Source organism: Pan troglodytes, chromosome 9 (assembly GCF_028858775.2).
Source record: "Pan troglodytes isolate AG18354 chromosome 9, NHGRI_mPanTro3-v2.0_pri, whole genome shotgun sequence".
Lineage (NCBI taxonomy): Eukaryota > Metazoa > Chordata > Mammalia > Primates > Hominidae > Pan > Pan troglodytes.
In genome coordinates, this window is record NC_072407.2 from 35,666,843 (window position 1) to 35,690,080 (window position 23,238).

The 23,238-nt window shown below is 36.3% G+C and overlaps 1 protein-coding gene and 1 pseudogene across 8 annotated transcripts in view; both read left to right on the forward strand.

Annotated features, from left to right (window-relative positions):
- ELP4 (elongator acetyltransferase complex subunit 4) overlaps positions 1 to 23,238 on the forward strand; it is a 274,173-nt gene that overhangs the window by 157,740 nt on the left and 93,195 nt on the right. The window lies entirely within an intron of this gene.
- On the forward strand, positions 13,230 to 17,478 carry LOC134807342 (putative uncharacterized protein encoded by LINC00269; annotated as a pseudogene).

Here is a 23,238-nt window from a genome sequence, read left to right on the forward strand (position 1 = left end):
GGGAGTATTTTCTATAATCTTATGAAGCAGTAGTATAATCACTACTGCATTCTACACGAAGTTTTTCTAAAGCACCTAATGTCAAATAACCATCAACTTTATTTTGGAAGTTTATGGAAATTAATCTCCTGACATCACAGAAGTGATTACTTAGTATAATGAGTGAAACATTCTTATATTTTTGGATGTAACATAATTTATTTTTAACAAACTTAATCTGCGTTAATTTTATTATTTTCTACGTTATTTTTATTTTAACTAATAGTTACCAGTGAGCCATGTAAGATTTAGGTAACACCATCTAAAATAAGCATCCTGAAGAAAACTGTCAAAATGAAGTTTATATAATTCCACATTTTTAAAATTTCAACTATAAAACTTCTACCAGTGAACTGCATAATATAATCTAGTGACATGTATTTCTGAATAAGAGGGAGTACTACGAAAGTAACTTAGTAAACTATATATATTCTTTATGCCAAAAGCAGTTAAATGAAAATGTCTAACTTATACACTGACTCGTGCTATGCAGACTGGATTTTGTGCTAAATTTTAACTTAGGCAATAAAATCTATGATCCATTCATCTTATCATACTCCGTTACTCCTCCCAACTAATTATCTGATCATTAAGTCTACTTTTTTATTATAGGGTGCATCTGCATCATTTCTAAAATAAAATTGCTCCCATTTTTCCCACAAGCATTTATTTTCTAATCAGAAGAATTCATATAACACTGCTTTATAGTAAATATTCAAAAAAGTTTAAATGGTAATTATTGAATAGAGATTATCCAAAACAGTAATTGCTTTATTTGGAAAGCAGAATTTGTTTTAAACTTAGAAAACAGGCAAGTTAAAATGATGTTTTGTATAATATTTAAATAATTATGCTTTTTGGTTTTGGTTTTAATATAAGTTTCTTTTCAACACTTTTTAATATACGTGTATGCTTAAGCATGGTATATGATGAATCTTATTTTTTTAAGTGACAAAAAACTGTTATCCTGAAAAATGGCTCAACACCATCACATGAGGCAAAATTATTATATTCCTCAGACTACTTTTTTACACTGCTCCTGTGACAGATTAACACTATTTTTCATAAAATGATTGGCAACACTCAAGTCATTTGTTTCATACATCACAAAGGAATAATTATTTTCCAGTAATGTGTTGTAATTCTTTTTTTTTTTTCCCCAAGAGACAAGGGCTGGCTATGTTACCCAGGCTTGACTCAAACTCCTGGGCTCAAGCAATCCTCCTGCCTCAGCCTCCTGAGTAGCTGAAATTATAGGTGTTCGCCACCACACCTAGCTGTGATTCTCTTCTTTGCTTTAGATATCGGAATGAAATTTCCTTTGGTACCGTGTGTGTGTGTGTGTGTGTGTGTGTGTGTGTGTGTGTGTGTGTGTGTGTGTAAGAACCCTATAGAGAGAAAAATAAGAAATCTGTCAGATTTTTAATTTCCTGACCTAGGATGAAGCGGTTTCTTATTTTGATATACATACTGAGTCCATTGAACTTACAAGGACTAATTATGTGAGGGTGAGATCAACCATAGCTGTTTATTAACTCATTTAGTAAATATTTATGAAGGTATTTTAGGTGAATTTTTAATTTAGTCCAATCCTTTTTATTAAAATACATGTCCTTAATATCTGGCCTCTGCCTGCCTCCCCAGCCTCACCTCTTGTCTCAAACTTCGACTTGCAGCTTTACTCTCACTTGCAGTCTCCTCAATGGCCCATTCTTCTGTCACTTCCATGTCTTTTATTTATTTATTTTATTTTTATTTTTATTTTTATTTTTATTTTGAGATGGAGTCTCGCTGTGTCGTCCAGGCTGGAGTGCAGTGGCGCGATCTCGGCTCACTGCAACCTCTGCCTCCCAGGTTCAAGGGATTCTCCTGCCTCAGCCTCCCGAGTAGCTGGGACTACCATGCCCAGCTAATTTTTTGTATTTTTAGTAGAGACAGGTTTCACCATATTGGCCAGAATGGTCTCGATCTCCTAACCTCATCCGCCTGCCTCGGCCTCCCAAAGTGCTGGGATTACAGGCATGAGCCACCACGCCTGGCCCACGTCTTTTATAAATGCCAAAAATGCTCTCCCCTTTTCTGCAATAGATCAATCTTGCTCTTCATGTAGTCCTCCACTTAGATGTCACTTCCTTTAAAATGATTTTTCTGATTTTTCAAGACTAGGTTAGATAGCCTACCTTTGTGCTCCCAGAGTAACTCATAAGTTATTGTAGCATCTACAACATTTATTTTAATTTCCTGTTTCTTTGATGTCTGTCTTCACCATACCATAAACTAGTGGCAGAAACTGTCTTTTTCTTCCTCAGTGATTCACCCACAGCACCTTACACAGGATTTAGCACACAACAGATACGTATTAAACATATGTGGAATGAGTGGAAAACTAATGTTTAACTCTGCTAAATACCTGACTGCATGTTTAATTATTCCCGCTCTCTATATGGGTCTAGGTTGTCTGTTTCATGGAGAAGGGTATTAGTAATCAGTCCTCCAAACCCAAACTAAACTGTTTAGATTTTCCCTAATTACCAAACTATATATTGTCCTTAAGGATTTATACTTTCTGCTTGGGATACGCCTCCATATCAACCTAGAATTGTTTTTAAAAATACCTTAACATCTAACTCAGTCTTTCCTTCTTAGTGAAGATCTTGCTAGCTCCTTCTTCACACCACTCATCCTTCCCTGCGAATATACTGACTTCCTTCTAAATCTTTGGCATATGCAAAACTCGACTTTTTAATGATGAGTTTGTTACTTGATGCATTAAAACCCTATCAAATAATTTGATTTGAATTTAAATGCATTTTTTAGCTAATCTATATTATCTCTTCCTCTTGCCTTTATAGACATATGGTAGTGATTCAGTATGGATACCTATCAGGATGACTAATTAAGGCCAAACCAACTGAGCATTTAAAATGTACCCTTCAAATTGAGGGGAGGTGCCAAGTTGATAACATCTTGATAACACTGGATAGTAATATCCCATGGGCTTACATATTCATTGTTCCTAGTCAATTGACATTTATATCTATTATCACTTGACTGAAACATGATTAATTATTTTATGATAATTTGAATCATTGTTTAAAATTCAGTTTGCGAAGTGTTGTGTCCCTGTCATCTTTTACCATTCCTTTAGAAGATTTGCAGCCACTCTGCTACCCTTCTAACTGTTACATAATAAACCTCATTGTTTTCCAAGTAGGAGACTCCTTCTTTCTGTAAGAGTAATAATTTTATGCTAGGGACATCAAAGATGAGGACAAAAATGTCACATTGTGATTCTGTCTCCATGACACTCCACAATAATGAAAAGTGAAAATTTCAAGCAAAGGGAGGCTTTTGCGTTGCCCACAGTGTCAAAAGTCATGTTTCTCAGATTTTGTTCTCTAAATTGGGTATTAAAATAACCATTTTTATATTTTTTAGAAAAGTATAATTATATCTTAAAATTTTATTTATAAAATATTTTCCCCAAGTCATTCTTTTTCATAAGGTTATTTTTTTCTAACCAAGAAATAGGAATTATAGTTCCTACTTTTTATTTACTGTTAGCTATTTTAGTTGGAGATTTATTGCCTTAATCTATATGTAATATAATGTGTTTATCACTTAGGAAACATTTAAAAAAGTGGGTTAGTTATTTTGTGTAATGCTGTAATTACATCGTTCATCAGAATAATTATATAAAAGTAAATAGAGGTAAGGTAATACCTAATTTAGGATGCCTTTCAACTGTATAGTGCTTATAATTAAAGATTTCAGATAGAAACTAAAGGGCCTTAGTTTCCTTTCACATCAGCCTAATTTTCAAAATAAAACCATAAAATAAATCATAAAATGGTTTCTTTGCTTACACATTTATACATTGAATCACAACTATCCACTTAGAAGTTTATTGGACCAAAAAAATTGTTAAATTGTTAATGTGTCTTTACACTAGAGCACAAAACTTAAAGGATCAATTTTGTAGCTCATTTGACATGGCAAGCTTGAGAGCAAAAATGATTTAACTAGCCTAGTGCCATTAGAAAGTATTTAAGGTTTGCAAAGGGAAGTATGTGATTATTTCATATTACTTAAACCATTGAAAGAAAATATCACACATTATCAGTCATTAAAAGTAAACATCATGCATTATACATAATATCAGAGATTTAAGACATTATAGATAAATAGCTTACTAAATTTAGACATAAGTAAGATTTTATGTCTTTATAAACAAGGTATTTTTCCACTTTCCTACTTTTTTCCAGTTGGACTGAAAGGCATACAACAAAAACCTCATCTAGCCTAGCCTAGCATCTACTAGCCCTGACAGATACATATGAATATTTAGATGGCAGACCACTAGACACAGGTACCAAAACATGTATCCTCACAACAACCTTTATAGTGGCACATTGAGCTCCCTGGCGAGTAAAGACTGCAGCGTCTCAAGGTAGAAAATAAACAACAAGACTTATTTGCCAAGTGACTGTGACAAGCACTTTTCATGCCTGACTCTGCTGCATACAGAATTCTGTGAACCTCTGAAGTAGCCATGTGACTTAAGGTTTAGCTGCTAGCAGCTAAAATAGGTCATCAAGCTCCAGGTCTGTTACAGTATTACGGTTCTCTTATTCCCATCAGGAACTTTGTTGTAAGCAGGAACTGGCTTTTGGCTGCTTAGTGTTCATTTTTGTTTTTCTGGGGGGAGCTTAGAAGGTCGATGAGGGGGCTGGGGCAGCAAGGCTGATGACTAAATAGTCTGCTCTTCAACCCTGATATCTAATAGGGGTAGGAAAACCTCTGGATACCCCCTGTAAAGACACTCCCTGGCTTTTACCAGCTTACCATCTGGACCCAATTTTAAGTGATTTATGACAATGGAGCCAGCATAACTGCACTCTGTACTGAGTATTATTATTATATGATTCAATAAATGTCTTCTCTGTTGCAGAAGTTTGTAAGAACCGTTCAAATTGTTTTGTTTATTGAAGTTGTACAATTATTACTTTTTAAAAAAATGGAGCGGTCATTTAGGACTTAGAAGTCTTTTGTTATGAGGTGATTTTGTTACAATGGCATTTCTTAGAGATGATATTTATTCCAGTGCTGTGAAAAACCTGTATGACTTTTTAGATATGATTTTTATTGAGCATATGTGAATTGAAAGTAATAATTCAAGCCAAGCACGGTGGTTCCCACCTGTAATCCTGGCACTTTGGGAGGCTAAGGCGTGGGCGGATGACTTGAGCCCAGGAATTTGAGACTAGTCTGGACAACATGGCAAAACCCCATCTCTACAAAAAATACAAAAATTAGCTGGGTGTAGTGGTGGGCATCTATAGTCCTAGCTACTCACGAGGCTGAGGTAGGATCACCTGAGCCCGGGAGGTCAAGGCTATGGTGAGCCATGATTGTGCCACTGCACTCCAGCCTGGGTGACAGAGTGAGATCCTGTCTCAAAATAAAAAATAAAATAATAAAATAAGTAATCTTTTTAAAAAGAAAGTCATAATTCAGTAAAACAGTTATCACATGCACAGTTCACCCAAATGACTTCCATATAAGTTGATGATATTCTAAGTTTAAGTTGATGGTATTCTAAGTTTACATGGAAATGTAAAACTTGGAAATTAATAAAACTATAAAGGGATGACAGTAGTTTTTGGGTTTTGGTGGGTTTTTTTGTTTTTGTCTTTGTTTTTTTGAGATGGAGTCTCCCTCTGTCACCCAGGCTGGAGTGCAGTGGCACGATCTCAGCTCACTGCAACCTCCGCCTTCTGGGTTCAAGTGATTCTCCAGCCTCAGCCTCCCGAGTAGCTGGGACTACAGGTGTGCACCACCATGTCCGGCTAATTTTTGTATTTTTAGTAGAGATGGGGTTTCGCCATGTTGGCCAGGCTGGTCTCAAACTCCTGACCTCAGGTGATCCACCTGCCTGTAATCCCAAAGTGCTAGGATTACAGGCGTGAGCCATTGGTGGGTTGTTTTTTGTTTGTTTGTTTTTGTTTGTTTGTTTTTGAGACAGTGTCTTGCTCTGTCACCCAGGCTGCAGTACAGTGGTGTCATCATAGCTCACTGCAGCCTCAAATTCCTGGGCTCTACATGATTCTCCTGCCTCGTCCTCCAAAGTAACTATGACTACAGACAAGTGCCACCACACCCTGCTAATTTTATTTTTTGTAGAGATGGAGTCTCGCTATGTTGCCCACACTGGTCTTGAACTGCTGGCCTCAAGCAATCCTCCTCCCTCAGCCTCCCAAAATGTGGGGATTACAGGCATGAGCCACTGCACCCAGCCTGACAGTAGTTTTTGATGAGATCTCAGTTGCCACAATTTTGGTGCATAAATCATAGTCCCATTATCAGTTATCTATCATAAGCTCCACAATTTTAATTGTTAAAACTTTATATGCTATAGATATGAATTATTTAAAAGAGAACACCTGGTAATCTATGTTTAAACATGCTAAATTTGTTTGGAATTTCTTCTATATAATATGATGCACTAGTATTTACTTCTTGATTTTTTTGATATCTAATGAAATGCTGGTTAGCTCATGGTTACTCTAACGGAAATAGAGAAGTATTTCTTAGAAGGGCTATTCATTATAATAAAACATTCATTCAAAATATTGCCCATATTAGAGAACTGCTTGCTTGTTAAGATATAACTGGTTATTTAAGATTGCCTTGGTCCACAGGAAATGTAGTGTGTGGCCATAAAAACAAACCAAATTATGACCTTTGGAGGTATCTTTCGTGGAGAATACATCAGCAATTCATCACTCTATTTACAGGCATTTGAGAAATTAGGATCATTGGTATTGTTTTCTATTGGAAGTGAACAATAGACAAAATGTGTGTGGAATCTCTTGAAATTTTTATTTAATAGAGCATCTAATAGAATATTATTTCATAAACCTTTCAGAACATTTTAAACATTGTAAGCATTATAGAAAATTTTATTTAATAAAGATTCACACCAGAACATTGGAGACACATTTTTCACTAACAAAATATGGAAAAGATTGTTTCCAAATTGGTGTGTTTAATTGCTTGCATGCCATTGGCCACTTAATAGAAAAACCTTGAAGTGTGATGCAACCAGTCATCACCATGTCTTCAGTTGACACATTTTGTTAAATAAAAGGTAGAAAATAAGAAAACATGTATTTCCAACTAATTTGAATAGAAGTCTATAGAATGAGTATATTTGGAAAGCTGTGCTAAAACATTTAATATGGAAAGGAAAGTCTCATTTATAAAACTGTGAAAAGAGTTACCATTTTAGTTTGACCCGCCAACCATTTTTCTTCATTTTACCAGTTGTACATTTTAGGATTGGAAGTAAATGGAGATAAAAGCCTCTTCCCTACAGCACTGCAGTCTTCACGTAAGGGCTCTTTGAAAACATGCCAGGGCATGGCTTTTCTCTCAAACCTGAAGGCACTCATAAAGTTAAACTTATTCAAGCTCAGGATTTCTGAAAGAATTTACATTTAAGAACTGAATTAATATTCTGTCCATATTAGTAAAACAAGACTGAATGTTACCTCTTTATATAATAGCAGTAGCAATGTCTTCATTAATTCAGGTTTCTAGTACCTAGTTAAAAAAAAAAGCACTTGGATTGTAAAGTGTGCGCATGTTTGTACACAACGTGGCAGTAACAAAGCTTTGGAAATTATGGAAGCTAAGTGCTTGGTTACCACTGTAGCCCTCTTTTTCTATTCTATTGCTAATACTACAAAAAGGCAGTTATTTCTCCATCTGGTTTCCTTAGCATATACATTCTTAGCATGTAGGAAAAATCATCACTGTCAGAAGTGAAGAGTTAAGGGCAGGACAGGGAAGAGATTGTGACAGATTGAATGGGCAGAATTGTTGCCCCCAAGAGTCATGAGAGGGAGTGTAGTATAACAATTAATACATTTAATCTTTTTTTTTTTTTTTTTTTTTGAGACGGAGTTTCGCTCTTGTTGCCCAGGCTGGAGTGCAATGGCGCGATCTCAGCTCACTGCAACCTCCGCCTCCCAGGTTCAAGCAGTTCTCCTGCCTCAGCCTCCCGAGTAGCTGGGATTACAGGCATGTACCACCACGCCTGGCTAATTTTGTATTTTTGGTAGAGACAGGGTTTCTCCATGTTGAGGCTGGTCTCGAACTCCTGACCTCAGGTGATCCACTCACCTCGGCCTCCCAAAGTGCTGGGATTACAGGTGTGAGCCACCATGCCCAGCTACATTTAATCTTTTTAAAAAACATATTAAGCATATACAGTGCTGAAGTGATCATGTAGGCACTGTGGGAAATGCAAATGCTATACATGGTTTCTGTTCTCACTTAACATCTTAGATACTTATACTGTGGAAGTTATGAAAGAAGTCCCTTCCCTCTAAAAACTCTGTAGTTATACAATCTTTTTCAGGTGTTTATAGGAAGATTTTTTTCCCTCTTCAAATAGAAGAAAACAATTACTATTTACCCAACATTCAATCTGACAGAAAATCCTGTTGGCTTTGCTTTAAAATATATTCATAATTTAAACAGTTTTTACCACCTCCAATGCTACCACCCAGTCCAAGCCTCCTAACTAGATTTCTTCTTTTAACCCTGACCTCCTTCAGTCTGTTCTCATACAGTAGCCAAGAGGATGATTCTTTTAAAACGTGAGACAGATCATGTCATCTCACTGCTCAGACTCTGTGTTGATTCTTCATCTCACTCAGAAGTCCTTAAGTGACCACCAAGACCCTACATGACCTGGCTGCCTTTCCTCTCTGACCTCATCTTTTATTCCTCTCCCACCATTTGCTCCATTTTAGCCACACTGGCCTCCTTGCTTGAACACAGTAAGCCTCAGGGACTTTGCTGCCTGTTTCCTTTGCCTGAAATGTTATTCTTTCAGATCTTTTCATAGCTAACTTCCTCAATGCCCTCAAATATTTGTTCATATATCACCTTCTTAATGAGGGTTTCCTGACTCTTCTTTTCCAAATAGCAATCTATCCCTATTCTGCTATTGCCAATCACTCTTAATCTGCTTCATGTTTTCCCATAGCACTCACCACCTTCTAATATGCTGTATAATTTTCATATCTATTATGTTCACTTTCCATCTTCCTGTACTAGGATGTAGGTTTCACAAGAACAAGGATTTTTGTACATTCCATTCTGTTTAGAACAGTATCTTACATACGATAAGGTGCTCAAAAAAACAAGTTTGTATGTCTCAGTTTCTCTCAAGTTGTTTCCTGTCTTCTTCCCTATTTAAATTGCATACAAGAATGAATGAATTTGGAAGCTTATACTAGTTGAAATAATATCATTTATTGCTATTATTTAGTAGGTACTGTTAGACACTGTATAGGCACTTTGCTGGTATTATTTAATCCCCACAGCTAGTTCTCAGAGAGATAAAGAGGCTTAGAGAGGTTAAGTCATTAGCCCAAAATCATGTATCAAATGAATGGCTAAGCTCCAATTCAAGCCTGTAAGAGACTCCAAAGGCCAAGCCCTCTTTGTAGTTTTTGGGTTATGGCCAAGTTTAGCAAGTTTCATTCAATTATCAATATTTTTATTTATATTTACATCATTTTTTAAAACCATGTACCTCCTCACACATTTTTAAGTTGATATAAAATTTTCTATTATATGTTCAAATAGTGACAAAGGGTATAATTTCTGACCAATATATGCTTTAATATATTTTCATCCAAATCATGCAGTATAGGCTTAGCTCATTCAATTAGTAGAAAAGGTTTGTAATATAGTCTAATTGGCAATCATTGTCAAATTGATGAGAACAAAGTCCGACTTCATTTTTAAATTCTAATTAAATAGTTTCCAGGACAATCTCCTCACTTTCTGTTGCCATGAGTGTGTCCCATGGTCATCATGAAACAAAATGCAATCCCCTTTAGTTTGTCTGTTTTGCAATTATGGGACTCTCCCTTAGGAGCAATGTAACGCACACCAAGGTCCAGGGTGGGTGAGAGCTATGCCTTCTTTTGCCAACTTCAATTAAATGGGAAAGGAGAACTTGCAGACTGTAGGTACATTTTCAAGTAGATTAATTTTAGTAGAGAATAACTATGGAAACTGAGGATCTCAAAATTGAATTATTTTGAAACTGCCCACACCCACGTAGCTATTGGAAAGTCTTTGTAAAACCCAAAGGGGATGCATTTTCCAGTTTTAAGACCTCTGCTTTATATTATGTAGTACACTGAAATTTAGAAAATACTCCAAGTTTTTTCATGGTTATAGTAGTTGATTATAATCTACAAAAATAGGTCTTTAGGTTATGCCAATGTGATTTAAAAAAACAAGAATGGAATGAAATACTTAACATTGATGCAAACTGTTAATAGACTTTTTAAAGAGTTTTTAAAAGGCTTACAGAAAAATTGAAAAGAAAATATAGAGTTCTCATATACCCATCCACACTCATTCCTCAGTTTCCCCTATTATTAACATCTTGCATTAGAGTGGAATATTTGTTACAATTGGTGAGCCAGAATTGATACATTATTATTGACTGAAGTCCATACTTTATACTAAGATTCACTCTGTTTTGACATTCTGTGGATCTTGACAAATGTATAATGACATGTATTCCCATCACAGTATCATATGGAATTGTGAAACTTTCCTAAAAATCCCCTGTTCTCTACCTATTCATCTTTCTCTCCCCCTTCTTTCTTCCCTCCCCCAGTGTCTGACAACTATTGATCTTTTTACTGTTTCAATAAACAATTTTGCCTTTTTCACAATACCATGTAATTACGTAGATTGTAGCTTCTTCATATTGGCTTTTTTCCCTTAGCAATATGCATTTAAGGCCAGGTACAGTGGCTCATGCCTATAATCCCAGCACTTTGGGAGGCTGAGATGGGAGGATTGATTGAGGCCAGGAGTTTGAGACCAACCTGGACCACAAAATGAGACCCCTGTCTCTGCAAAAAATTTTAAAAATTAGCCAGGTATGGTGGTGTGCAGCTGTGGTCCCAGCTACTCAGGAGTCTGAGGTGAGAGGATCACTTGAGCCTAAAAGGTCAAGGTTGCAGAGAACCGTGGTCGCACACCACTGCACTCCAGCCTAGGTGACATATCAAGATCCTGTCTCAAAATTAATAAATAATTGTTATTATTTATTGCATACATATATGTATATGTGTGTATGTGTGTGTGTGTGTGTGTGTATATATATATGTGCATTTTATGTTCTCCCATGTCTTTCTCTGGCTTGATAACTCATTTCTTTTAGTGCTAAATAATATTGCATTGTGTGGGTGTACCATAGTTTGTTTATTCGTTCGCTTACTAAAGAACATCTTGGTTGCTTCCAAGTTTTGGCAATTATGAAGAAAGCTACTGGTATAAATATCCATGTTCAGGTTTTTGTGTGGACATAAGTTTTCAACTCATTGGGTAAATATCAAGGAGTGTAATTGATAGATTGTATAAGAGCATATTTCATTTTGCAAGAAACTGGCAAACTGACTTCCACAGTAGCTACACCATTTTAAATTCCCACCAGCAATGAATGAGAGTTCCTGTTGCTCCACATCCTTGTCAGCATTTGGTGTTATCAGTGTTTTTGGATTTTAGCCATTTTTCTAAAATGTAGAAAATGAGAGTGGCATCTCATTATTGTTTTAGTTTGCAATTTTCTGGACATATGATATGAAACTTCTTTTTATATGTTTTTTTGCCATCCATCTGTCTTCTTTGGTGAGTTGTCTATGCACATCTTTTGCCCATTTTTAAATTAAGTTGGTTTTTCTGTTATTGTTGAATTTTAGAAGTTCTTTGTATATTTTATATACCATTTGTTTGTTGACTATATTCATGCAACTATATTCAAGTTCAGTTGACTATATTCATGTACCACATATATCATAATCTATATTCATGTACCACATAGACCATAATCAAGACTATACCACATGTCTTGATTATGGTAGCTTTATATTATATCTTGAAGTCAGGCAGTATATTAGTTTGCTAGTGCAACCACAATAAATACCACACACTGGCTGACTTAAACAATAGAAATTTTCTTTTCTTACAGTTCTGGAGGTCAGAAGTCTAAAATCAAGATATCAGCAGGGTTAATTTCTTCTGAGGCCTCTCTACTTGGCTTGTAGATGACTGTTTCTCCCTATGTTTTCCCTCTGTGCTTGCACATGTCTGAGTTTAAGTTTCTTTTTCTCAGAAGGACACCAGTCATATTGGATTAGGACACACCCTAAAGACGTCATTTTAACTTAATTCCTCCTCAAAGACCTCATACCCAAATATGGTTACATTATGAGATACTATGCGTAAGGGCTTTACCATATGAATTTTGAAGGGACACAATTCAGCCCATAACAGGTAGTTTCAGTCCTGCGACTTTGTTCTTCAGTATCGTGTTGGCTATTATGGGTCTTTTGCCTTTCCATATAAGCTTTAGAGTCAGTTTGCCAATATCCATAAAATAACTTGCTTGGATTTTTATTTGGATTACGTTGAATTTATAGATCAAGTTGGAAAGAACTGAAATCTTGACAGTATTATGTCTTTCATTCCTAGGGCTGGGTCCCTCTGGAGTTGTGTACTCTCTAATGTCCACCCTGAGCTTCCAACAGTTTGTCTTTTACAGTTTAGATTTTCCTACTCTTTTGGTATTGGTCCCTGTGGAGAATTTTTTTTTCCTAGGGTTTTACTTGGGTAAGTTGTGATTCTCTGTATCTACCTATCATTTCTACAATCACAGAGGGCAGTGGTTTTCCCTGTGACCCCAATTATCTGATGGATCTAAGATTTGTTGATTTTTCAGTTTGTTCAGCTTTTTGCTTGTGGAGACAGGAATGACACCTTCCAAGTTCATTACATGCAGGACTGGAAAACAGAAGTCTCCAACATACTTTTTATTATTGTAACATCATTGTGAAGAAAATTAAGCACTTATTGGTTCTTTATTATACAGAAGGAATTGAGTTAAATATAATACATCTTGAAACTGGCAAGAATCCCATGTTGCTAAAGTGATATTTATGACAGTATTTCTGCATCTGCATCACTAGTTTTTGAAACAAATTTACCCTAGAGCATTGGTTTGCAAAATGCTATGGCCCCAGTGGTTTCACAGAAGATCCTCTGAAATTGCTGGTTTGAGTTTCGGATAGGGGTTGTGGAGGGGTATAAGCAAGAAGGAAGCAAAGGGCAAGGAAAACACTAAGTTCAATATACTCACCCCTGCCTGAATCAGAGCATATGTGTTTTATTTGTTTCATACATATCATTTGAAGTAACGGTTTGACAATTAAAATATGTTTAAATTCACTGCCCTTGAGTGTTAGAAAATGTTGTATGCAATAGAGAAGGTTGTTTTTAATCTTCTAATGTTGTGTTCAATAGGCTGCACAGTAGATGAACCTACATCATGAAAAGCTTCTTTGCAGAGTTTAGTAATGAAATTGTTAAGGAAGAACTCTAAGGTAGACTCATTTTATTTAATGCAAAGTGATCATGTTGAAATAAAACTCTGTTATGGACTGTAAAAACTCAATTTAAAATATAATTAATTTATCCTGAGGAGCTCAGGTATTCCCAAATTAAATATTTTTGAGGTATGAATTAGCTGATGTATCAAAAAAAGATAAAGTGTGATCATACCTTTATTAACCTGAGGTTAAGTTTTCTTGGTGAAACTTATAAATGTCAGTATATCCTGACTCATTAGTAACAGTTGAAATTAACCAACTTGGTAACTTCTATTTTTGTAAAAATTTACACTCACATATTTAGATCTTTTTTTTTTTTTTTGAAATTTTACTTTCTATCATGAGGGGAATTGAGGATAGGTCTGAAATAAGATTTCAGGCTTTTCTCCTTCTGAAATATATATTCAAGCTGAACAGAGAAAAGCATTTTAAATTCATCTAACAGTCGTGTATAATTAGGCTTGGTTCTGCGTTGTGAATGGGGTTTCTGGAAGGGCAGCAAAAACAGGGTTTGATTTGTTATGTGCCCAAGCTTTGCATCATACCGTATAGAATTGTTTGTAAACATGCATATCACAGTAAAGTATGCTTAGTCTAAATCAGTTCAGAAAATTAGACAGCTGCTATGTGTAAAGCAAATAAATAAAACACCATTTTTCCACCAGAAAAGTGAATACAGTTGTAGAAGAGATTAGATAGATGTGCAAAAATCAATACAGGGCAAAATATCCTAAGTGTAATAAAGAAGGATAAAATGCTGTGAGACTTAAGGAGAGAGATGTTACATCTGTTTGAAGGCAAATTAGAAGAAGATTGAAAGGGAAAGTAATGTTTTTGATGATCTGGAAGAAGATGGACAGAAGATACATCAGTGAGGAAATGGTTACAGTGTATGTAAAAGAAAACTGATAGGTGCTTGAACAAATAGGGCTTTATATTTCTTTCCTTTTTTTTTTTTTTTTTTTAAGTTGGAGCTTCACTCTTGTTGCCCAGGCTGGAGTGCAGTGGCACGATCTCGGCTCACGGCAACCTCGCCTCCTGGGTTCAAGCAATTATCCCGCCTCAGCCTCCCTAGTAGCTGGGATTACAGGCGCCCACCACCACACCCAGCTAATTTTTGTATTTTTAGTAGAGACGGGGTTCCACCATGTTGGCCAGGCTGGTCTCGAACTCCTGACCTCAGGTAATTAATCCGCCTCAGCCTCCCAAAGTGCTGGAATTACAGGCATGAGCTACCGCGCCCGGCCTAGGGCTTTGTATTTCAAAGAGAACAAGTCTAAAGGTAAGTAGATACTGATGTTGATTTAGTGCTTCTGTAATGTCAGCGTCCCATCCAACTATGCAACAGTTTCAGCCAAGCTATTGACAAATCTAAGAGAGATTTAAGTGAAGAGCTGTACTTGATACTGTACTTGATATTTGCCAGGATCTGAATGATGAAAGAGGAGGAAGAATCATAGATTACTCAAGGCTGTAATATTAGTGGCCCATCAATAAGACTCATAGGTGCTTGTTTACGTATTTGCCTTCCTCACTAGCTGCTATTGTTAGAAAAGTGCAGAAGCAGTAAGTCTGGTAGCACTACTTCGGTCACACTTCCAGGATGCTTACTGTCTTTGCCCCTGCTGAGATCTCACATACATATTCAGAGTTGACTTCAAATCTCACCTGCTCCCTGAGCCTAGCCTGGACAGTTGCATCATAAATTGACCTTTTTTTTGTATTTGTAAAATTAGCACCTTGGCATTCATTGTTCAGTTCTCTCATTTTTGTACATTTTGTATGATACTGTATTAGCTCAAGTTGAGTAAGTATAAGAAATAACTACCATGTGCCGGGCCTTTTGTGAATATACAAATATGTATTAACACAACTCCTACCCATAAAGAGCTCATAGCCTAGTAGAGAAAACTGACATATAAACAACTATAATAGAAATTGACTGATACAAAAATAGAGTTAGGTATGAAAATACTGTACAAAGACTAATAATGAGGCAGTTGTTCAGGGAAAGCTACAGAAGGAAGATATTTGAGTTGCATCTTGAAAGTCATTTGGACTATCAAATATTTATGTACTTATCACTTTCTATTTATATTATTACTTATTTTGACACCTTGCCCATTTGACTGTAAGTTTCTTGAGGTCAGAAAGTATATATTCTATGCCTTTATTTCACCCATAGTGCCAAAATATTTCACTGAATCAGTATATTTGGTACTAGCCAAATATTTTATGTATATTTACATAAATTTATTTACTTATTTTTCTTTACCTTCCCTCTCCTCCCCACAAAGCCCAAGCTTAGCTAGTTACCATTCTTCTTCCTATTTTTGTATCCTATTTTATTAACATTAGCCATGTAATGTATTTTTAGAACAGCTTATTTTACACACAAATGTGTAGTTTCTTTCTATGGCATATCTTGTAAGTAAGCATTGAGATTTTTGATGTGCAACTCTTTAGGAGCTTTTATGGTGTCTTGTGTAAGCTTGATTAAAAATACAAAGTTTGGAGTTTTTTAATTTTCATATAGCTTTTAAAAATTTTTCTAGTTTATAATTTTTTGTACCACTTCAAAGTATGAGGTTTCCATTTTTAAAAATATAATTTAAAAGCCGTGTTAAAACTACCATACTGTTGAAGTTTCAAATTGGCAAATTGAGTGTATTATTTTGAATTTTACTCTAGGACAGATGAAACAGGCTCAAGCTCTTCTAAATTTTGTGAAACACCAATGAAATTTTCCTTCATGAACATTTAAATCCATCATCATTTCTGCAGGTTCCAAGGCCATGGGCATTTTAAGATTAATGTTCTAGATGAAATAAAATTATTTTATGGTCTATTAAGATAATTTGCTAAACATCTATTTAAAAGCCTACTGTATAGGGGGTACTAGAGATACAAAAATAAGACATTGTTTCTATTTTAAAGAATTCACAATTTAATAATTAAAGAGATTTCTTCCATCTGTACTATGGGATAAATTCAATTAGCTAGATATAAATGTCAAAATTGATAAGAGGTAGAAAAGATCACTTATTAGATACTAAGTAAATGATTATTAAATAATGAACAATAGGAATTACAGACTTCAGCCATAGGAAAGAAACATTACTGGATGAACTTTTTCAGTTCTTGGATATCAACATGGTTTTGGTTATTACAGTGATTGTCAGTAATATTTAATGCATGAGGCTAGGGTATTCTGGCATTCAACGATGCTCTGTGCAGTCCTACCCAATTAAGAACTGCTATGATCCTACACAACTTTGAAAGTCTAACTAAAGCTACTACAAATATAAATTGGTATGTCACTTCTTCCAGAGTTTATGTTTATATTCAATGCAGTCCCTGTAAAAATCCCAGCATAAATTTTTGTTAAATAAAAAAATGCAAAGGACCAAAAAGATAATCTAAAAAAAAAAACCAGACTCTCCGTTTGTCACCCAGGCTGGAGTGCAGTGGATCAATCTTGGCTCACTGCAATCTCCACCTTGGGGATTCAAGTGATTCTCCTGCCTCAGCCTCCCAAGTAGCTGAAATTACAGATGTATGCCACCACCCCTGGCTAATTTTTGTATTTTTACTAGAGATGGGGTTTCACCATGTTGGCCAGGCTGGTCTCGAACTCCTGACCTCAAGTGATGCACTTATCTCGGCCTCCCAAAGTGCTGGGATTAAAGGCATGAGCCACAGCACCCAGCCCCAAAAAATAATATTTATACATAGCAATGTAGGAGGACTACCCTGTATCAACATTTGTGGTATTGACACAAGGACAGATCATTGTAACCAAACAGGACAGAAGAGTCCAGAAACAGACCCATACGTATATGATCACCTGTGACTTATGCCAAAAATAACACTAGTGCAGATGGGGAAGGATGTGCTTTTCAATAAATAGTACTCAGTCAAAACTGGTATCCGTATGATCCATATGAAAAACAAAAGTAAATCTTGACCCCTTCTTCACAGCGTAAACAAAAATCAATTCCAGATGGACTACAATCTGATACAAAAGACTGTTACAATAGACTTTTAGAAAGAAACACTGGACACTGTCTTCACAGGGAGTGTCTGGAAAGGAGCTGAGGGCACTTTCAAGGAGCTGCTGATATTCCTGATTTTGATCTTACTAAACAAATTATAAAATGATTTCAATATATGTACCCACGTAAGCATAAATTGGTACTTTAAGACATAATACTGAAAACCTTTACAAAAAGTTTTGCAGAAAGAAAGGGTCCTAATAGCAAAGGAAGTTCAGGCCGGGAGCAGTGGCTCAAGCCTGTAATCCCAGCACTTTGGGAGGCCAAGGCGGGTGGATCACGAGGTCAGGAGATCAAGACCATCCTGGCCAACATGGTGAAACCCTGTCTCTACTAAAATACAAAAAATTAGCCAGGCGTGGTAGTGGGCACCTGTAATCCCAGCTACTTGGGAGGCTGAGGCAGGGGAATCGCTTGAACCTGGGAGGCTGAGGTTGCAGTGAGCTGAGATCGCGCCATTGCACTCCAGCCTGGCTACAGAGCAAGACTCCGTCTCAAAACAACAACAACAACAACAACAAAATAGCAAAGGAAATTTAATTGAAAAAAAAACTAAAGTTACTGAATAATTTACCTAACCTGTGCATTTTTTTTTACTCTATATTTCCAATTACATAGTTAATTGAAATGGGTTTCAATGCAATAGTGCAATTACTTCAAGAAGAGTGTAGTGAATTACGTTTGTAACAGAAGAGTTGAAACTTAACAGATTTGTATCCAAACTTTAATAAATTAGTGAAGACATATGAAATGCAGAGACTTTAATGAATTTTCTTAATAAAGTTTATTTTAAAAATATTTCTGGCCGGGTGTGGTGGCTCACGCCTGTAATCCCAGCACTTTGGGAGGCCAGGCACGCAGATCACGAGGTCAAGAGATCGAGATCATCTTGGCTAATATGGTGAAACCCCTTCTCTACTAAAAATACAAAAAATTAGCTGGGCATGGTGACACACGCCTGTAGTCCCAGCTAGCCAGGAGGCTGAGGCAGGAGAATCACTTCAACCTGGGAGGCGGAGGTTACAGTGATCCGAGATCACACCACTGCACTCCAGCCTGGACGACAGACTGAGACTCCATCTTAAAAAAAAAAAAAAAAAAAAATCTTTCCTATATATTGTTAAATGATTATAGCACATTAATACTTTTATGTATAAAAGTTATATGTTGAAATTGTCTTTTCAAGGGGTTATCACACAACTTCTCTAGAGTCTGTTATAATAGTTTCCTTTTCTAACCTTTTTGTAGGCTTTATGACTTAGTCAAAATGAAAGCCAAACTCACCTGTGAAAAATATATACATTTTATATATTAGTAATCTATTATTTATTTTGTCATGCTAGCCCTAATACAATTAAGGTTATCACCTTCTTTCTCTAATTAATACCAAGAAACTCTGGTCTGTTATTATTTATCCTGAAACTAATTTTTATTCTAGATTCTACCTGTACCATATTTCTGATTTTTCATGATCTTGTGGGTTGGCTTTTTTTTTTTTTTTTGGTATGGAATAGCTTCTCATCTTGATTATCTTAAGTACAAACATATTCACTATAATTAGATGCAAGCATCTGACTATTTTATTAAAACTTCAGATTAAACATGGATAAAGGAGGGAAGCCCTGTGAGAGAGGCAGATCATGATGTGATTTCCAGCTCACAATTTTAGATTCTCTCCCATGGGTAATGGGGAGCCATTAAAGTATTTTATGCAGAGATTACCAATCAGATTTGTGTTTTAGAAGTATCACTCTGGGCCTGGTGCAGTGGCTCACAAGTATAATCCTAGCACTTTGGGAGGCCATGGCAGGCGGATTACTTGAGCCCAGTTCAAGACCAGCCTGGGCAACATGGTGAAGCCCCATCTCTACAAAAAATTGGCCAGGCATGGTGGCGACGCTTGTGGTCCCAGCTACTTGGGAGGCTGAGGTGGGAGGATCAATTGAGCTGGGGAGGTGGAGGTTGCAGTGAGCCAAGATCATGCCAGTGCACTCCTGCCTGGGCAACAGAGTGAGACCCTGCTTCAAAAAAAAAAAAATCACTCTGGCAGGAGTATGAAAAGAGATTGGAGTGGGGGTGGGGTGACAAGACTAGAGGCCAAGAGTTGAGTTAGGAAACTGTTGCAGAGGCCAGGTGATCATCATCATCACCATCACCATCATCATAATGATTAGACATGAGATAAAATCAACTGAACTTAGTCATTTACTAAGAGAAAAGGAGGAGTCTAAACTTGCTCCCAAATATCTGATTTGGGTGACTAGATGAGGTTGGTGTCTTTCATTAAAATAGGGACCATAGGAAAAGGTGCAGTTTGGGACATGTAGAATAGGACATATAGGTGGATATAGCCTTTGAACATTTGGATGTGTGAATTTGTTCTAAGGAGATACATGATCCAGAGATGTATATTTGGGAATCATTGTTATATAGCTGGTAGTTGAAGACATTAGAACATGTAAGATCAGAAAACATGTTTAGATTCAGAAGAGAAGAAGGCAGAAGAATCATGTGGAGTGGTCTCATGGAAATTAAGGGAAGAGAGAATTTTGAAGGAATAATGAACAATGCCAAATGCATTGAGCAATAAATAGAAACAACAATTGACTCATAGATAGAGAAGTCTATTGCATTTGGCAATATGAGGCTCATAGGTGACCATTGACCAAGAAGTTTCAGGGGCATAGGGCTCAAAACCTTAATTACATGTAGTTGGTTAAAGATCTAATGGCTTTTGCAGTTTCTTTGAAAGTATAAAAAGTGAATGGGAGGTAAGGAAATAGAGACAGCAAGTATCGACTCTCTGTTCCAGATTCTTGAGAATGAAAGAAAGGAGAAGGAAAGAATAATAGAGGTGGGTGCAGAATAGGTAATTTTTCAATTATTTTGCTTTTTCCACTTGTACCTTGATTAAAATGTTGCTTTTGATTGCATTTTCATGAGTTAATATTAAACTTTGTATTTTTCTATAATTAATCATTCTATAATACTTTAGTTAATGGCATAAGTTTAAAAGAATCAGGGTTACCCCCAAACCAAATTAAGTATAAATACTAAATTGTGTGATTTCCATGAATGCACAGGATTAAAAAATATTTATGACAGAAATATGTAAAATCACGATTGAATAAAAGGAAGACGTTGACAGCGTGTTGGATAAATGTGAGATATCTTAACAAATGATTTTTAAATGAGGCCATCTGTTAAAGCTTCCTGATGCTCTGAGTCTGGAGCAAGAGGTTATTTATGTTTTCACGCAAATCAGGCTTTAACCAAAATACTTTGGAAAAAACAGATGCCTTATAGAAATTCATTATTCCTAAAATAATTACAACCTTCTAAATGTTAACATCCCTTTCTACAAAGAATGGTGTTATGCTAATGCTGTTTATATATATGAATGTGAAATTATTGTATCATTTACTGTAATGCAAGGGAATGGTTTCTCCTTATCCCTACCTCCATCCTCACCCCTGAGAGATACATGCCTGCTTACCAGGACCAATTTTCTACTTATTTAGCTAAAAATAATTGACCTTTGAAAGTCATAACCCAAGTAGTTGAATTTGAACTAAAATCTAAAGATAAACCGAATCTTTCAGGCATTCTTTCCTCCCACTCTTTTGATCTTTTTGACCCCCACTAAGTCTTACCAGGTATATTGGAGTAGAGGAAATTTCATACTAGAATACAGTACTGTGTCATGTTTCATTAATGTCAAAGATTTCATGTAGTAAATAGAACAAGAAGGTACCACTTTGTATAATATTCAAAATCTATACAGCACATTGCTAAGCAGAGTATACACTCAAGAAATGTAGAATTGATAATATTATACTAGAAAATGAACTTCCAGTATTGCTATTATTTTACTAATATGCATAGTCACTGACCTGTGAAGAGTGAACAGTATGTAGAAGTGCCTTTGAGATAGGAAATTATGAGAGTCCCTAACTTTTACATACATATTAGATTAATTTGAGCCTACATAAAAAGAGAACAAATTTGTGAGGATTTGAGAGGGGAAAATCAGGGGACTTCCTGTTTGCAGCTCTTATCATTGGGAGAACAGTAAATTAGATCTAGACTAATATATTTGGTTTCTCTAATTTATGGCAATTTGTTAACTTTGTCATTGAGTGGAATGCTGAACAAAATTTCTATGGCACATAAGCACCTTGCACAGGGTTCGCTTTAATTCTTTGAGAAGCTTTCAGGCATAGACTATTTGGTATACTGATTAAAGTATGATTAATTATTAATTAGTATCTTGTCCTGTGAGAATGCCTTTAGCTTCAATAGGTTCATCTTTACTTGAAAATAATGGAAAGCTGGGTGCAGTGGCTCTCGCCTACTGAGTGGTGAGAGGATCACTTGAGGCCAGGAGTGGAAGACCAACCTGGGCAACATAGCAAGACCTCGACTCTACAAAAATTTTTTTAAATTAGCCAGGTATGGTGGTGCACACCTGTAGTCCCATCTACTCAGAAGCCTGCGGTGGAAGGATCACTTCAGCACAGGAGTTCAGGGGTCAGCAGTGAGGTTCAGTTGTGTCACTGCACTTCATCCTGGGCCACAAAATGAGAACCTGTCTCTAAAAAAAAGAAAGAAAGAAAGAAAGAAGAATGAAAAAAATGGCTTACACACTGGGCAGATGTAGTGCATTTCTCCTTCCCAATTGCTGTCTGGGTTGATGCATTTGTCCGAATGGAGGGTGGAAGAAAGACTGAGAATTACATTATGTGAAAGCCCCTGCCCAACTCCTTGCTTATGATAGGAAGTCTGTGGCCACTGACTTCCCATCTTATGTTCTATGTACTGTATGAAGTAGTATGGTATAGTGATTTAGAATGAGGCTCTGTAGTTCAACAGCCTGAATTTGAAAGTTGACTCTACCACTTATTGGATGTGTGAGCTCAGCAAATAATGTCTTTCTGCTTCAGTTTTCTCACCTATTAAATAGAGACAATTAGCATCTTTCTCATAGGGTTGTGGTGGTGGTGGTGGTGGTGGTGGTTTTTCACTCAGGCAAAGAAGCATTGCTCTGCTAATGGAAACCTGGAGAAGTGCTTGTTAGCAAACAATACTCTGTTCTCCACCTCCTCCATATACCAGGGAAATGTTGGTGGTCTGTGAAATGGAAACAAAATTAATGTTCCTCTCATGAAGGAAGGAAAAGAAAATAACATGTGTTTCGTATGCATTATCTCACTTAATCCTTAGATTAATTCATTCAGAATAAATATTATTAGCTGATTTTTTCATGTGAAAGACCTGAGGCTCAAGAGAGTGCTTACACAAGATCAAATGTCTGCTGAATAGCAAAGCCAAGATTCAGTGAGAGGAATAGCTGACTCAAAAGCCCATCTGTTTCCACCTCATTCTACTAGCTAAATTGCCAACATTTGGGGCATAGCTGCTTTCCTCCTTTTCTAGATGTGGCAAATTAAAAGAAACCTGTGCCACAATCCAGTCCATCTGCCCTCACCTTCCTTCAAGTGAGAGGGAGCACGCACAGTGCAATCTCAAATAAGGTTTGGTCACTGACCAGTCAAATATACCCCTTCTTTTTCCTAAAAAGAAAATGTATATTTTATATCTGCAATATTGTGATGGATTATTTCTACTAAAATGTGAGTTTCTTCTATAGCTTT